Source organism: Phalacrocorax carbo, chromosome Z (genome assembly GCF_963921805.1).
Source record: "Phalacrocorax carbo chromosome Z, bPhaCar2.1, whole genome shotgun sequence".
Taxonomy (NCBI): domain Eukaryota; kingdom Metazoa; phylum Chordata; class Aves; order Suliformes; family Phalacrocoracidae; genus Phalacrocorax; species Phalacrocorax carbo.
The window spans coordinates 53,429,908-53,448,284 of NC_087548.1; the positions used below are offsets into that span (position 1 = coordinate 53,429,908).

The 18,377-nt window shown below is 43.7% G+C and overlaps 1 protein-coding gene across 6 annotated transcripts in view; it reads left to right on the top strand.

The window, feature by feature from the left end:
• The first annotated feature begins 2,139 nt into the window (after nt 1-2,139).
• Nucleotides 2,140-18,377, top strand: part of ABCA1 (ATP binding cassette subfamily A member 1) — a 94,408-nt gene continuing 78,170 nt past the window's right edge. For 3 of the 6 annotated variants that reach the window (XM_064438441.1, XM_064438445.1, XM_064438446.1), the window contains exons 1-2: nt 2,140-2,278; nt 2,662-2,741. The gene's annotated coding sequence lies outside the window, so the exon portion shown is untranslated. Of the gene's footprint in view, nt 2,279-2,661; nt 2,742-3,269; nt 3,383-11,443; nt 11,548-18,377 lie in introns of those variants that run through there. The other 3 variants (XM_064438442.1, XM_064438444.1, XM_064438443.1) reach the window with 3 other exon arrangements.

Sequence of the window (18,377 nt, forward strand, 5' to 3'; positions counted from 1 at the left end):
CCATTTGCTTCTCATGAACAGTATATTAGCTGCTTCCTTGGAAAATGTTGTCCAAATACTTTAACACTTGGCACAGATACCGATTTCCAGGATTTAAAAAATCCAGCCTTCTGATGATATTGAAAAAACCCCACACTTTCCTTAGGGGAACCTGGTGTAAGGAGATGCCAGTAGCAGGGCAATTTTCTGCTCTTCAGTATTGATGTAGTGCTGTTCACACTGATGTCAGGTCACTAATTCTTTTGAAAACCCTATCCAGTGTACCCCACTCTCTTTCAAACTTTTTGCTGCATGGGATGAGCCTGCTGATTGTAAACTAAATGTACTCTTCCTCCCTGTGTTTTGAGTAAGCATGCTGAAATTATTTATTTTACAATTTAAAATTACGATCCAGTAAGCGTTTGGAAATGTGTAAAGCTGGAAGGCTCTAGTATATGGTGAAAGACACACAGCTGCATTTACACAGTGATGACCCAATTTTTATTTCAGTTTTACAAGATGAAGGTACCAACAGGGTGAATCCGTTTAAGCCTGTGAAGTTCTGCAGTAGCTACACTGGGGAAACCAAGATCAGAACCAGGAGCTTTTTCATCTGTCCAGCCCTGAGCCCCTGTGCGAGATGATGGCTGAGGGAGGGTGCTTGGGTCTCTGCTGAAATGAACGTGTCAGCTTTTATTCAGTATAGAAGGGTCTGCATTATTAATTTGAATATTTACTGCTGTGTGTGAGACTCCAGTTCGTAGTATTATTTCAGATTACAATCAGTCTGAGCTCTCTGGAGCTTGCTTTCAGGTATTTGTATTTCTATGCTACTCAAGGAAATACAATGATGTGTATTGTACATGGTATAATATATATGGTAGGCTAAGCATTGAAATAGCAGCCGGGAAACTTGAAGGTACAGTTCCCTCAGTAACCATGTATCATCCAGATTTCTCATCAGGCAAAGCAGTAACAGCATGGACGATAACATCATCCACTTTTCTGTGGAAGAGCAATGGCAGTGCATTATGTCTGAGAGGGAACTGTAATTTAGAGTTGCCTGCCTTTTGTGCATTACTTGCCTTCATTCACAGAGCATTTTATGCATTGAAAATGCTACACTCCCACGGATTGCACTGCAGTGTTTTAAAGTGCTCCTACCGTGTACCAAGCAAAAAATTCAGAAGGGGTTGTATGGTGGGTGATGTTTCTAGGGGAGGAGCTGATTTGGGAGGAGAAGGAGCTGTGACACTCTCAGACACCTGAGAATTTAATAATTGGTAAGATCAATAACACAGACCATACCTCGGGTAGCTGGAACACGCCAACGTTTATGGATTTTGTGTTTGGAGCAAGGCAAGCTGGGCACTGTGAACCTTTAAAAATAGAGTTGGGTGGTTTGTTTTTTAAGTTTGTGAATGGTTGTTAATTTCTCCAAGAACTGACACAACTGAATTTGTCCTTATTCATGAGTAAATATCACAGTCTTAGCTTTCACAGTTCCTTGCTTTTTCCTTACTGTAAGTGACGTGAAGGACAAATCCTGGTCCTGTTGAAGTTGTTTATTATTGATTGATTCCGCTCTTGGTACGCTCTGAGCATGTATGGGAGCCCGGCTTGTACCGGCTCAGCCCTGAAGATGCGGGGAGCGGAGCGGGCGTGGGGCTGCGGGCGTCCGGAGCACGGTGACCGGGCAGGTGACCCAGTGCCCGGGTTTCTGCTCTTTCTGCCCGAGGTCTCAGGAAGAGGCGGCCGGCGGCAGGCGCGGGGGCCGGGCGGGGGGTCGGGCTGGGGTGCGTCTCACGCACCTGGGAGCGCCGACTATTCTCGCAACGGCCAGGCAGCCGGCCCACGCCCCCCGTGGCCCGCCGTGGGGGAGGCCTGGGCGGACGTACACCGCCGCACAGTTTGTTTATGCCGGCAATGTGCCCGCCCACATGCAAATCGCCTCCACCCCCAAACAGCAGCCGCTGCGGGGGGAAAGGGGGAAAAAAAGGTGGGGGGGCGAGAAAAGGAGAGTAGAAAAAGAAGAAGGGAAAGAGGAAAAAGAAAAGACAAGAAGGAGAGAGGACACCAGAGGAAAGGGGAAGGGGAAAAGCTGGCTGCTGGGCGGCCCCGGCCGTGGAAGGGGCGGGCGGACCCGCCGCCCCAGCACTATAAGATGCGCTGCGGGGCGCGGGCGAGCGGCAGCGGGGCCGGGACCGGGACCGGGGGAGGGAGCGGGGCCGGCGGCGGAGCGGAGGCAGCGGCTCGGCTCGGCTCCCCACGGCACGGACGGCGGCTGCCGGCCGGGGAGGTAGGCGGCGGCGGGGGGGGAGGACGCACGGATGGACGGACGGACGGACGGACGGATAGATACACCGCACCGTGGGTAGCTGTCGGGGGAGGCTTCTTCGCTTCTCCCCGCTCCGCCCGGAGCAGGCGGTATAAAGCGAGAGGGAAAAAAATAAAATAAGTGGGCTTTTTGAGGTGGGGTTTTTTGTTGTTTTATTGTTGGATGTTTGGTTTGGTTTGTTTTTTTTTTTGACCCGGCGGGGCGCCGCTCGCTGTGCCCAGGGTGTCGGGATCGTGGCTCGGAGGACAGCTTGCTGGGGGGTCGGGAAGGGGCTAATAGTGGGGCTTTTTGTGTGTGTGTGTGTGCGCTTATGTTTTTTTTTTTCTATAATTACTTTATTTTAGCTTATCCTGAGCGAGGCGACTCTTGACTTGGCAGTGCTCGCGTAGGGTGGTTCACCTTATCGCCGCCTCTTCCAGCCCTGGTGGGTGCTAGAAGATAACGGGAGGGTTTTCATCCCCTTCACTCTTACATGAATCCTATAAAGTCGTGGGGGTAGAGGGGAGGGCCTTGGGATGAGGGGGAGTGGTGTTAAAAAAAAAAAAAGAAAAAAAAAGAAAAGAAGATCGATCTGGCCACTTTTGTGATGGGCAGGAGGTTCGGTTGCGTGCAGCAAATCTTGCGTCTGTGAGCCAGACTGTTGTGAAGTCTGGACTGCCACATTACAGCCTATCATCAGCCTGTTACAAAACACTGCCGCTTAGTTCTGGAGGTGCACAACTACCCAGATGCTTAAAATGTATCAGGAAAGATACTCCAATTCTAAACTAAAAGTTCATATTCAGCAACGTTTGTGCCTGTTTTAAACATAAACCAGGAGTGCATACCCCCCGCGCCCCCCCGCGCCCCCCCGCCCCCCCCTTTTTCCGCCAGCTGTTGGCCTTGGAAATTTTAAGGCTGTACAAATAACTGTTTGGAGGATCAAAGTTCATGTTCAGTGTGTTGGAATAGACCTTACTGAAGCCAGAGGGATGTAAATATGCACTTACATACTTCTAAATGTGCTAAAATGAAGCCTAAAGAGGAGTTGGACTTTCCTGAAAATTATCGATGGGGATTAACACGGTAAAATTCAGTTTGGAGGTGCCTTTGAAAGTGGGTTGGTGCTTGTGCTGCAAAAGAACAGCCGTGTCTTGGGCATGTTTCGTTAACAACAGATGGCCAAGCTTGCTGGCAAAAGGCTTTTGCAGTGGAGCAGTCTTGCTCAGTTTTGAAAGGGGAGGTCATGGTAGTAGTAAACTGCAGTGCAAATGCTTTTTGTGCTTGGCCCTTGTGGCACAGCTTGCCTCCGTAGCAAGCGGGAATAGCAATGTGTGCGATTCTGTGATGCCCCTGTAGGCTATTCAGCTAAATGGGTATTACCTGGGTCTCTGCAGTGTGTTACTGATGTAGCAGGTACAAATTCTGTTGGTGGGTCTTCACAATTCATTGTGCAAATTTGAATTTTAATTTATGTAAGTCGTATGTATCTGGTATGGTCTGGACAAGTAAGGACAGGAGTCTGATGCCTTTACTCATGACATGGAGCACCTTGTTTCTCATGCGACCATAATTTGGTAGGGTTGATTATGGTGAGAATTAGAAGCCAACTCTTAACAAAGCGTGGATAAAAGTTTGGTAGTGTGGAACACAAGAGCTGTATAGAAGTATTTAAGTTGAACTTTTTCAGTTGAGAATGCCTAGCTTTAAAAAATAATAAAAACTGATGTGGCTTTTTTATGCTCCAACAATTGACAGTAGCTTTCCCTTGATAAGTTGCTGCTGAAGTACCCTTAGCCATATGATATGTATGTGAAACGAACACCTTGGGTGCAGCTATATGTAAGATTTTGGCATTTGCAGGAGTCATGGTAATATTTTGGATATCAATTCCATATTTCCTCTAAATGCAGCTGCATGGCAGTGCAAGCAGGTATGTTGAAAGATTCTTAATGGTCTCCTTGCCCAGTGAGATTGAGGCATGTTTATGAATCAGTTGCCACAGGCAGCTGCTGGCAAACCTTTTTTGTAATGCTAAATTAGTTTTGAAAAACAAGTGTAGCTAAGTGCTATTGGTGTGAGCAGAGATTTGGTCTGGCACCTAATTCAAGATTAACCATCACGGTATAGACAGGAGTGGGTCCTGCTGAAATGCCAAACTACAGAAGCTGAAGTGCCATGAGTTTAAAAAAAGTCAGTAAAATTATTTTAGCATTTGTTGCTGAAGTAGCCTTTTTTCTAGCATTCCTTAGGCTGAACTTCCCCCTGGCTGTGTGTGGGTAAAACAGTCTGCTGTGAGTCAGGAATAAGCCTCAGAGACTCGGGGAAAGCTGTGGACATTCTGGGCTGGATTAATTGCATTAATCAAGTGCAATATACAAAATTCAGAAAGCAAGTCTTCCTGTGCCTTCGCCTGTGCAAGCCTGTTGTCTCACCAGTGAGTTCACCTGGCAGAGTTAGACCCACAAAGGCAGAGCAGGAGGAGGATCGGTACTGAAATCATCCATCTGTGGCCAGATGGGATCAGCTCTGCTAGTGTTTATCTCCTGCATTGCACCATGCAGGCACAGTATTTCCTAGGGTGTGGTTTCTTCAGAACTTTAATCCAGAGTAATTGAGAGTTGCTCCTGAGCTAGTAATGGACCTGCTTTCATTTTCCACCCCAGTGCCCGTTCTCTTTTCTCTCCCCATGCGTTTCATCCTCTGCTGCCACTGGAGTTCACCAGCCCATGGTGAGTAATTGAGAACAAGCCCTCTTTTTTTTTTTTTTTTCCCCTTGGTTCAGAGTCTTCTCATGTCTTTGAGGGCTGGTGGCAGCACAAAGATGATGACAGGAGCAGAGCAGAAAGGGAACCAGACTACCACTTTGTTTAAGTAACCTCAGAGCAAGCACCCTTGGTGTTTATATAGGTCTCCTAGGCTGGGCAGCACACCAAATCCTGAAATAAGTCCAGAGGCCATGGCTGATCAAACACCAGTGTGTTTCTATTAGACTGGTTATTCTTGATGACTCCTGGTGTGAGAGGGGCTAGAGTCATGACCTACTGTTTAGTAAAACATAATTTATACATGCAACATATTTTTTGTGTTCATCTGAGGCACGAGGGACTCTACCTACTTTATCCAGGTCTGACATGATAGAAATTTGTTCTTTCTGAGATTGTCTCATACTTACGCCAGTTGAGGATTTTAATCCTAAAAGCTTGAAAGTTTTTTGTGTAGTTAGCGATAATGCCCATCTGCAGTTACTGATATTAACAGTATAGATTAAAAATACCACGGTAAGACTCCTACTTGTCGTGTTCAAAAGATGTTCACAAAAAAGTTTAAAAAATTAATATTCTGTAGCTACATGTCTTTTATTTCTGTCGGTCATACAAAAGTCATACAGAGCAACTCAGAATTTTTATGGTTTGAACTAATGACTGGAGTACCCCGTTCTCATATTTTTTTTTAAATTTTTTTTTCCCTGTTTCTTTACTAGAGGTGACAGCAAAGCTGGCCCTCTCTTTTTTAGCGTTTGTCAATGAGGGGAAAAAGGAGAGAAAGCGAGGCAAGAGTAGAATGGAAAACTGTTGATGCAGCTTTCCTGACACAGCAGGCTAATGGTGTAGGAAAAATTGGACTACTTAGGTCTTTATTCATTGGGTTATTAGTGAAAAAGCTTGATCATAGATTATAAGAATGCGCGTCAGTTTGAGTGGCATGAATATCCATATATAAGCTGACCTTTCTCTTCTTTGTTTTCCAGAGGAGTGTTGCTTAGCAGAGCTCTATCTAACACAGTGAAATCAGTTTGTGTTATGCTCTTAGGGAAAAATTAGTATTAGAAAAAGGAGAGCAAAAGAGCCTTTCCAGGACTGTTCTGGTTTGGGCTAGATAGCAAGGTCATTCTCTGGGAAAGAGCAAATGAACTCGGAGCCTCTGACCACACAGTTCAGAGATTGTTCTGGAGCTCCGGTTTCCTTTTTAGCAAATAGCAGAGCTGCCTGGAACATAGAGGCGGCTAAAACCTGTTACCACCCAATCTGCCTGGCTCCCTGAAACAATCTGCAGTTCTACTAGCCCATTTCCAAGTGAATGCCTACCTGCTCCCAGTAGCAACCAAACTCTGCAACTAATACTTGTTAGTGTTCTTGGCTTAATTTTGGCTTTTACTAAGCTAATCACCATGTGGAAGGTCTCAGAGCAGCAGTGGTGGTGGTGTAGGTGACAAGAGCAGGACTAGGGACCAGGAGAATCTGGTTCCCAGCACCAGTGCCTATCTTCTTGTGATGACTTGCCCCTGTTTCCTCTTATCTGCTTTTGCCATTGTTATAACAATGACATGATGAGAGCTTGTACTCTTCATGCTAGAAGTGAAAGTGTGTTTTTCTCACCTGCAGTGGCTAACACTTTTTTTTTTTAAAGACAGTAGGCTGTGTTGCTCGTGTCAGCAACCTGGGTTTAAGTCCCAGGTTTTTAGTCGTAGTGTCTGCTTTTTCAAATTAATTTTTGTGCTTTCAAAAGAAACAAGCAAATTATCATACATGTTATTTTGTCTGAGAGCTGTATTCATGGGGAATCTATTGATAGTATATGGATCTATTAATGGCTTTTCTTCCTCTTCCTCATATGGTAATTATGCTCTCATAATAAGAGTTTGGCTATGGCTGCCAATAAAAGCAGTTAGGACAAAATTTGAATGGATTAAAACCCCTAGAACTCTCCCCATCCAAACAATAAAGCAGCAACAACCTTTTCTGAGTGCAGAAGTATGGGCATTTCATTGTAGTAGCAGTACAGGGGTCAAAGTTAAAAATCTACTCCTCCCATAAATGAACTGTTCCTATTTAATAAACTCAGTTGATCCTGCATTTGTATTTTTGTTCTGGCAATGTCCTTTTTATCTATTTTCTGTGTTTTAAAGTATTTTAGTTATTTTTATTACTTTATTAAATTGGAGCAGCAGTTCTTACTGCTTTTTTTCCCATCTCTCTCAAATCTATATTTAAATATTCACTCTAAAGTAAACAATAGGAGCTTTCTACTGTCTTCAGAGAGATCTGGACTTGTGTCCTTCTTATAGCAAACTGATACCATCATGTGTGCACCATCTACTGTCAGATTTCTTCAGATCTTATTTTTCCCAGGTTATTCTTTTGTCCTCCTGATTGCCATGTCTTCCAGAGCTTCATTCCCAGTTCTTGACATGCTTCTAATATTCCACACCAATACATCTATCTTCCCAGTTTTGTTTAGATACAAAAACCAGACATAATTGCAGTCACCTGGATTGTCTGTGCGAGTACGCTTTCACTCCAGTGGGACTTCCTCAGCACCATTAAGGATATCCTAAGCTCAACAGAAAAATACATGTTTTGGACCCTACATCCATTAAAAACTTGCAAACCTTTTCTTTACATTTCTTTTTTGCAAGCTTAGTGCTTTTATTTTTAGCATTTCATGCTAGTTCTCTGCTTACCAGAGTCTTTTCTATTCTGAGTCATTTGGTTGAGATTGACTAGACCATAGCTCTTCACCTCGCTGCTTGGTCCCATGAAACAATTTGAGCAAGAACTCAGCTCCATCCTGAATCCTTCTGCCTTGTGACATGTAGTTTAGGACATGAATGAATTTGTCATTCTTTTCTCACATCTGTCTGTGCGTGATGTTAGAATAGGTATACTTGCTTGCTTTGCATGTCTGTTAACTGCCATGCTGACCCTAAAGATTGAAGCTTCAGCAGCAGGGATATGGGTTGTACAGCTGGAGCTGAAGAATATAGAGTGTGGAACTATGGTTTCCTCTGTGGATCAGGCAAAATGGGGAGGTCTGGCATATGTTTTCTGGCAGTGCTCCCAGCTAGCTGCCCTGTGGCCACACCTGCCACGGCAGGCATGTGGGCTTCCTTCTTACCATGTGTGTCAATTATTTTCATATTCTTCTATTAATAATTTAGACGTAAGTGGTTATTGAACTCTGTATCAATTGCTGAGACAGATCAGACATCTATTCTTCTTCATAGCTGACATTCACTGCTTTGAAAAGGACTTGGACATCTGTTTTTCACTTTAGTGAATTACTAGCTTCCAAATCTGTGAAGTTAGATGGTAGCCCTGTGGGAGCTGAGGTATTGTTGTGGCCCTGTCTGTTGTAGGCTTTGAAGGATCAAACTGCTAAGGCTGACAATGGCTGCTAAATACTGCCTGTGCCAGTTTATTGCTTTTCTCCGACAATGTTGTTTCCTTTCATTGTGCTAGAGGCTTTTTCTTGGCTGATGTTTTTCTGCCCAGTTCAGGGATATTTTTGTTTCATCTGCTGTTACTTATACCTATGCCACAGATATCAGTGCAGTTGTGTAGATACCAAGATTTACAGATAGCTTGTTCTTTATGGCAGTGAATCTCAAGGGCACCACTGGGAGACTTTCGACAGTATAAGCCATGTTGTGTTCTGCTCTGTTACCGAACACGCACACTGGTTTATGGCGTGATGGTCCCAAATGGCAAAGATGAAGAGGAAAATAAGAATAAAGTTTCTTTTGATGTTACAGGGCAGGCATACACCTTAAACTGCAGTTTAATCTTGTACTGGGCAGGGTTTGTGTCCTTGTCTTCTCCCAAGATGAAAAGCAAGTTATAAAAACAAGATGTAGGAGAACACATTCCACTCCAAAAAAAAAAAAAACCCCAAACCTTATGAGCATGATGACCAAGCTTGCAAAGACTGGTAACTTTGCTCAATAGAAGATACAACCATGCCGGTGATGCTCCAGCCACTGCAGCATGATCATGGAGCACCTATCGGTGTTACACTTTGACCAGGATGTGCTGTGGAAGGGGTGGTGGTCAAAGGTGTTTCTGTCTTAACACCCTCTGAGGTTGGAGATTTCTTTTCCTAAAAGTTGATGAGGCTAATGACTTTCTTGGGGGAGCTCTGTCTTCCTTTTCACCCTTGGGGTTGATACCAAGTGGAAAAGTACCTTTAGCAATGCGAAATACTTCACTCTTTTTCCTAGTTGCAAAGATAACGTCCTTAAACAGGATGCATCATGAGCTGGAAAAAGTGAGCTTTTTGCAGACTGTGTACTGACAATACTATAGTTGCTCAGAGATCAAAGCTAATGGCATGAATTGAGCTCAAATGTCGCAATTATTATTTTAGCAGGATGTTCTGTTATTTCTAGATTCCACTAGAGAAGAGCTCATTCTTTGAGAGCCAAAAAAAAACCCACACCACCCTGCTAATATGGACTATGGATTTTTGGACATTGGTCATGATAAAGCAAATCAGCTTTTGTGTTTGTTTTTGCCAGAGAATGGACTAGATTTTGGCTTATTTTTGTGTGGGGAAAGTAGGGAATGTTCAATGTAATGTTGAAAGTTGAAATGCTTCACATATTTCACAACTTTCTGGTCGAAGCTGGGTTTTTTGTAAAATAGATGACTGTGTTTCATCTTGAACATTATACCTGATATTTAAGTAATTCTTCTTGCCTAAGTGTGTGCCACAGTCTCTTGCATGTGCTATTCTTTGGGCCTGTCCAGCTGAGGTGCATGCAAGCTTGATATCTTCCACTGTATTAGAGCTTGTGCTTATTTTCACCAACAAGCCTTTTAAGCATGCTAGAAGTAATGAGAACCAGTTGTGGTCATTCTGGTAGGCAGATATTGCTCCCCTGGGACAGGTTTTCAAAACAGCTTGGCATGTTGTGTCACAAGGGAAGCTTATAAAACACAAGCTGTTTCTGAAAATATGGCTTTGTGTCAATGTCGAAGGAGGCACTGAGGACACTGGAAAAGGTAGTCCAATTTTTATTATGGAGTACCTTAAGCTAGCACTTGACTGTTTGGGAAACCATACCCTATGGTTTATTTCTGGTTGGTAGGGCAGCTTTGACAGAAGAGGGAAGACAGATACCATAAAGGGTTCAGGGCCAGGGATTTCAGTGCTCATTATGTTAGTTCTGGGCCAGATCTTTAAAAATTATCATCGGCTCAGCTATTCATAGTGGAGCATTCAGAAGGGCTCAGCACATAATATACTGACTTTCAAAAAATTCATTTGCTCAGTCCTAGTGCTGAGGCTAAATACCTTTAGAAAGCCCTTGCCATTTTGCCTAAATAGTTAGGAAGCCATATTTCTGCCCTTAACATGGCATTATATTAGTTCCAACTCTTGCCAGAGCAAGATCCGGGCTCCCTTTTCTGTGTGGTACCTAGTGCAGCAAGCAGAATATAGTACTGGGCTCGGGTTACGTCACTAGTTGTTTTAATAGTGTCAGTTAAAGCAGATTGTGAATAGGTATTTTATTGTCAGCCTGTGCTAAAAGGAGTCCTTTGGTAGTGGTTGTCTCCAGCCTTCTGTGAGGTTGGGTCCTCTTAGATAATGAGGGGAAGTCACTCAGTGTTTTGTAGCTGTATGCATGCTGCCTTAGGGATCCTGTGGATGAGTGAGATGCTGTGTCTCTTGGTTTTGCCTGGACTAGAGGTGGCAGGTCGCTAGAGGGATTTCATGAGACTGTTTCATCAGCTTCCTGATGTTTTCGCACTATCCTGTAATATTAGTTTTACAAAATTTGACATGCTCCTCAGGGAGGGAAGACAAAATAAACTGGTTGTGGATTGTCATAAAGGTGGAACTTCAAGTGTGTCTGTCATACAAATCATTGTTATTTAGAGGGCAGATGGATGGACATCTTGAAAGCAATGTACTACTTGCTCTGAGTATTAGTAAGCACTGGAGAGCAAGGCCAGAACCTGTTTACTACCTAACCTAAGGCCAGGTAGTCATGTATGTAAAGTGATGTAAACTAGTAGAGGATCTTGCCAAGAATTGACACCCAAATATTGTTGCTTGTGGTCCTAATTAAATTCTTGCTTGCTGACCCAGAAACTCTCCAATCACATTGTTAGCAACAACGAGTTGGTGTAAACCCTGTGATGTGACCTCAGTGATTTTGAAGAAGAAAGCACTTCTCACTGAATTACTTTTTAGATGGAATAGGAAACTTGGTGTCTGGCAGTCATTTGGCAATTGGGAGAGAAATGTCCTCTGTGGGGAGTTATGCAAGACTCGATTTTAGTGTCTGTGTTGCTCCACTAAAAACGATCTTGTGTCCCAGGCAGCAGGCCGTAGGTTCAAAGCTCACACCTCCACTGCTGATCCTGCATTGCTTGCAATTGCTACAGAGTCTAGCAGTGCTTAAACCAGGAGACAGACGTGTGGTTGTATCCTGATCTCTGCTTTGGCTTTGCTTGTGGCCTCGGGTGAGTTGCTTGAACTCTCTGTGTTGCTAACACTTTTCATGGCACCTTTTTGTAACCTATTTCAGGCTCTTTGGGTTAAAAGATTACTTTAAAAGAGCAATACTGTTATTCCTATAAAATTATGATTGCTTGGGTAGCAGTTCCCCTCGTTCCTAAGATGTCGTAAGTTTCTTGACTTCTTGAAAGTTTTAGATATGGGAATGTCAGATTTGCTGCTATGGGTTTTGCAAGCTTTGTGTGAGTTGTATTGATCACAGAATGGATGCTACTTCTGATCATTTATGCACTGGCTGTTTCTGCTGTGGATATTATGTCCAATTAGCTCTCTGGCAGCAGGATAAAAAATTGCTTGCATTTGTGCACAGCTGCTCTTTATCTAGCTTAATCTAAACAGAATTGGGATTAATGCTGTTTTACCTCTTCCTTTAGTCTCATTTAAAGTTGCGGAGATGCCAAGTGCTTTTTGCTTTCCTGGAATTCTGGAAGTTATGGTGAAGTTGTCCTCTAAATACTTGTGTCTTGAGAGCTTCTTGTAGCCTTGCAGTCACAGGTTGTATGAAGTGGATGTTGTCGTTTAAGAGTAAGTATCTTGGTTGTAGCTACTGTGCTGGAAGAAGTGAAGTCCTGGTGCTCTGCAGAGAAGTGGTGAGGATGTTAGACCTTGATTTGGGAGATGCGGATTTAATTCTGGACTTTTGGCTTAATCTGCACCTCTGTTATCCAAATGCCCATCCGGGTTACTAGTTCTCTTGATGGTTTGTCTTGTTTGAGTCAAAATGTTAGTTCATGAGGCACGCACATCTGACCCCCCCTTGGTATTCACAGGCCTTATGGAGGCCTGTCTCAACTGATGGCATATGGAGCATTAGGGGACTTTGGCCTTGGATCTGGACATTGCAGAGTGTACATGGCTCATGATACTGCTTGCTCCACAAAATGCAACCTGACACTGCCTAAAGGAAACAAAATATTAAGACCTTTCTCAGCGTTCCCAAAGAGGACTAAATTTCTGCTGAAATCTGGTGTTTGTGCTTTAGTTGCCCCCTTTTCCCAAAGTGGGTCTATTTGACTTGATACATACATAGGCAAAAGCTATTGGAGTTAAGCAGATGTACAACTTTCCGTCTGAGGCAGAAAGTATGAAGTGCTATACCGTGTCTGCTTGCGGGCAAGCAACAGCACTGGCTCTAGTAGTTCAAACCTGTGTTACGTCCAGCAAATAATGCCTTTTTTCCCCTCATAAGGGCATAATTTCTAGATGTTGGATTGGTGTTCTCCCTGGCTGCTTGGTCTGTGGAGAGCTGCCAGTGGTGGTAGCTTTTGGGGTGTGGAAAATCTGACCAAGAGAATGGGACAGAGGCTGCTAACTGATTTCATGGAGGCCACCTTACCTTCATCAACTAGTAAAAGCTTTTAGCTTTGCTGACCAGGACTGTGTTTAAGTCATTGCTGGAGACATAAAAGGTGTATAGCCTCTTTCCAGAATCCTGAAATGTTCCAGTCTCATAAGGTTTGATAAGTTTGCTTTGTTCCCTGACTAAATAGTGATTTATTTTTTTTTCTCTAGGGGAAAGGTTTTTTTGCCCCCAAAAGAAAGCAAACAGCTGCATTGTTTGCAGAAAGCAGATTTTGAAGGCTGTTTTATGTTTACTTAGTACAGACACCAGGCATGGGGGTGGGGAATTGATTCTCTGCTACTTGAGTGTTTTTCCTCTTAAAATCTACAGCTGTAAAAATATATTTCTATGTATTTAAGATGGATTGGGTTTGGAGACTCTTGGCATACCAGCTAATGGACTTTTCAACAGCCATTCCACTTCCAAGTGGTGGGTAGCACTGATCTAGAAGGAAAGGGTTGGTCAAAGTATATGTTTCACAGTCAGTGTTCTCAGAGGTTGCCCTGTGTAGCCTAACTTTCTCTTAAGAGTAGCTTTCTGAATTGCATATTGAGCTGAAATTGTAGCCCTGTAGGTCTGGAGGCTGTGCAGGGTTTCTGCAGCAGGGAGAAGTGACATGTGCAGGGAGCCTTCTGGAAAGGCAGACCGTGGGACAAGCATGTGGACCCTGTGCTTTAATTGTGCTGGTGGGTGTTGTGGCTGCTGGGCTGGGCGAGTAGAGAAGGTCCTGACACGGTGTTAGAGCTTTGCTAAGAACAAAACAGGAACCCAGGACAGATCAGAAGGTACGTGCAGATTGCTCTGCACCTCTTGCCTGTCCTCTGTTCTCCACTGATTCTGCAGGCTAAACAAGGTCTTGTGATTGTAAGGGTAAGCTTTTCCCCAGATCTGGGAAAGTATTCGGATACCTTTTACTTGATCCCTCCTGTGTGTTTTTCTGTCAGGAATTGGGGAAACTGAGACACCTGACAAAAATAGTGTGTTAAGTGTGCAAAAGTCTGAGTGGCGTGTTTGGTAGAGCATGAAGGGTCCTCTGTATACTGGATACCCACCACTTATTAGCTGGCTAAATATAAAATGGCTTCTTAATTCTTGGCTGGCCGGTTAACTGAACGTGTGTTGCTGTTTCTATGTGTTACACAGAGCATATGCCTGGATACACAATGTTATTCCAAACATGTTACTTGTTTCAGTTATCAGACAGCCCCTTCTGATGGTATCTGTTTATTTGTGCTGAGATGGTGGTTTGAGTTTGCACCTGAGTTAGTAGACAGCTGCCAGGTGTACTCTGAAGTTGTAAGCAATTTGTGTCTCCCTGTGTGTGCTTCTTAGTCTAAGCTTTGCAGTTGTGTTATATATGTTGGTGAAGAGGTGGAGAAATGCTGAAGGAGAGCTAGACAAAAGTAGATTTTTGGGTGATAAAGAGAAGTAAGCCTGATGCCTCGAGGGTTAAAATTGCTGTGTATCGGTATCTGCCTGTGCTGGAAAACTTAGTGTTCACACAGTAAAAAGACTGGATATGAAAAGTGGATGTCTTACACAAAGACCTCTCCACAACTAAGTTGCACTATTTGTTGCAATTGAGGGAATTCTTCCTACTTTCATGGAGAAGTGCTTTATTAAAGCAAGGGATTACACTTTAAAAGGATGGGTCCAGTATTGGCAGGTATAAATCCACATTCTCTTCAGCAGAGCTGTGGTACTTTAAATCACAGAAAATTTATACTATGGTGATGAATTCATGCAGCTTTTCTTATTCTAGGCAGAAATAGTATTGCTGCTTTAGACAGTTCTGTGTAAATGTCAGGAGTGATCGCTGATACCTGCTGTTGGTTCAAAATTTTGCTTAAGCAAGACACAAAACCCTACACTGGAAACTAGCTAGTGTTTGTGTGTTTTGGCACTGCAGTGCTAAATGGCAGGTTGGCCTTCCCAGCTATGTTGAACTTATCAGGCTAGTCTGAAGTGGAGGTACAGATGGACTTCAGTCCGACTGAGCTGGGAGTGTTGGGTCTATCTGTTTTCTGCATCTCTGGCTTACAACTCTTGCCTGTTGTCAGCTGGAAGAACACCTGAAAGGGTGCTAACCCATTTTCCTCTGAGATTCTTAGTTTGCAGAGCATTTTCTGATGCATTAGTAATTCAGGTGGAGCTAGTTAATGTCTATCAGCAGTGAACCAAATATGTCACCCTCTGTGGATCAAAATCAGAGACAGCTCTAGGCATCAACAAACATGTATTACCCAGTCTGTAACACTTACTGGGGTAGAGTATGTCTTTGAAGCTGTCACCCCAGCACGGCTGGAAGGAGAACTGGGCATGTTTCAGGTTTTGTGCTTTTGGTGATTAGTCCAGTGTTACGCCCTGTCCCCTAGTTTAATGTAGGGACTTAGCTGGTGGAGCCTACATCTGGGGCCAGGTTTTCCAGTCTTCAGACACAGTCCTTACGTATCAGTATTTTTGCTTCATTCAAAACTTGTATCCAGGCAAAGTGGCCTGCTTTGAAGGCCAGTACATTTGCTTTGCTCCCAGTAAAGTTTAGCTGAACTCTGGAGGGGTGGACTCCAAGTGGACAGCCGCAGCTGAGTCTTCCTGGCTGCTCAGGCTTCTGCTGATCAGCTGAGATGTGTTAAATGATCAGATGTGCCCTTATCTGACTACAGTTCGCAATGTGAACCCTTCAACCTCAATAAAGCAATATTTCTGTGTTCTGGATACTGTGGACTGCCATTATAAGGGACCAATGTCTGGATTTTCACTGATGTGGATTAAACCTGCTACCCCATGATTAGTTCAAAAATCCCACAGACTGCTTCAAATTTTATTCTGCCTCTGTGCAGGGTATTAAGGCACAGGAGTTGGATATACTCCTATTGATGAGAACTCCAAAGGTCACTGGGATCCTTCCTGCACTCTTCCTGTGGCACTTTATCCTCGTGGGTTTTGGCATTCAGCTGTAATAGTTGTAAAGCATTGGGAAGTAGTTTGGTGTTGAGAGTTGACAGTATTGTAGAGAGGGGAATATGGGGTGGGCACTCTGAATGCCCTTCTGAAGATAAAATAAAATAAAAGTGATTGTAGATGGCTGTGCAGTCCCTTTCTGTCCTCTACCTCTGTGTTGAACTTGTCCAGTGGCTGCAGGGTTGGACTTGGGCAGAAAGGCTTGTGGCATGCTGGAGAGACAGCAAAGCAAATGGAGGTCTGTGACCCACAGACGAGTATCCCTGTGGAAAAATGCTTGAAAAGACCAGTTCTAGGGTTCTGGGAAAGATTTTTGCACCAAGTTAGTGGTAGCGCACAAGCACTCTGACGTGAGTAGCAATCCACATTGCTCAGTAGGGTGAATAACGGCATCGTTGCCAAATCTCCTGAATCCTGAGCAGAAACGGGTCTGTGGAGGGGGTACAAAGGAAGGGTGATAATATTCCCCTACTTAGTTTAATCTCTGGGTTACATGTTAATTGCAGCTTTCAATGTTTAATACTGACATGCAGAGAAGGTGCTGTAAAGCCCCCCTGTCCAAGCCTGTAAGCAAATGTGTGCTTTGGGTCCAGGAGCACGTGTGCACAGTCCTTAGAAGCTAGGGTTTGTCCTCTGAGATTGTGCACAGAGGGCAATTTTTATCCCTGCCGTGGATGTGCTGTTAGCCTGTCAAGTGCCTCACTCTGAGTGCGTCTGGGAATTCACTGTCATTCCAGCTGCATGCACATCTGGCTGGTAATGTTAGTGTCAGGGTGCTCGAACCACCAGGAACCACTGGACAGGGAGGAAGGCTCTCCTGTCAGATCAGTTGGGCATCCCTCTGTGAAGGAGCATCTGTAGAGGTCATGTCCATGAATTACAGCAGTACCTAGCAGAAGCTAATGAGCCCATGCTGACTCTACACTCAGCTGCCTGCATGCTGACAGTGAGGTTCAGTTTGTAGGCGTATGTTATTGTTCTTTGCTGCTCTGTACTGGCATTAAGAAGCACTGTTGTCCTGTTGTGATACTACAGTGTAATTATCTGTAGAACTCAGTGCAATAGGTTTAATTGTTTTTGTTAGTCATATTAGGGAGCTTTTTTGTAACAGACCTATATTATTAGAGACAAGTTTTTAATCTGGAAGTAATTGTAATAATGGAATTTACTTTTGGATGAGACATAAAGGCCACAATTGTTCATTAGCTCGCATCCAGAATTGCCATTTATCATCTAGTCTTCCTCTGGCGTGGGACTGGTCAGAGCATTTCCTGAGGAAGTCTTGTGTTCCTAGCACATTTATGGATTTTTGGGAACGTTTTCAATGCAGTTTGCAATCAGGCATGCAACTCTGAATCATAGGGCTAGGGTACTGGTATGTGGGATACTAGAATCAAAAGCATGTGTGTTCCTGGTTTAACAGATGTTGGAATGTTTCTCTCACTGTGTGTTTGGATCAGCTGCTAGCTGTCCTGTTAACATTGAGCCTGTCAACAGAGTGTATTCAAGTACATAAATCAGAATTAATTTGATGTGGATTAACTAAAGTCCTGCATGGGTGCTTACTCAGAATTAAACTATTCTTAATATGAAGTGGGCTTAAACTCAAAAGTAAATTAAGCTATACCAAATTAATTCTGGAAAAAAGTTTTAATGAAGTTTAACTAATGTACTATAAACTCACCTTTCCATTTGATTGAATCTTCCTGGAAGTCTGTGTGTACCCAAGCCTATACCATGCTATTATTAATAGCAACCAGAGAGATGAATGTGTTTCTTAAACCCCTTATACTTTCTCATACTCTGGCAAGGGGCATGCTGAATGGACGCAGTTCACAACAGTCTTGGAAGCCAGGTGGTTGCAAGACTCGAACACTGACTCAACAGCAATTTACCATTTGCTTTCTCCAAATAGGAATGGCTGCAGGGTCATTCTTAGTCACCTACCTTTAAGGAAATTGATGTTTCTCCCTTGCCTGTTAAGTGCATAGGATCTTCTCCTACAAGTGGTGACGCTGAGTGGTTTTCAAAACAAAGATTTTCCTAATTTGGCAGCAGACTTTTCACCATTATAAAAGTAAATATGGAAAGAAGCTTAAAAAAAGGTTAAATTGTATAGTTCAGTCTCATTCAGAGGGGTCTTGAAATCAGCTTTCAAAGCCTATGATTTTATCCTTGTTCTAGATTGTTCTTCCTCTTGGGATTTTGTGGCAGGAAGGAAGAAAGTTATTGTCCTACGGGTATTGCATTCTTTTGTGCCTTGTAACTCTGAGGTGAGAGACAGTCTAAATCTGAGCTTACTGAGGCCCATGAGACTTGGCTGGAGTGCATGGGGTACAAAGGCAGTGGTGGGGAGTGCCATGGGGGACTGTAGGGTTACATAGGATCTCAGAGTGCAGCCTCTGCCTTTCCCTGTCTTCTTGCCTTTTCCGTTCTGACTGACAGCTTTTCCCTTTCAACTCTTTTTTTTCT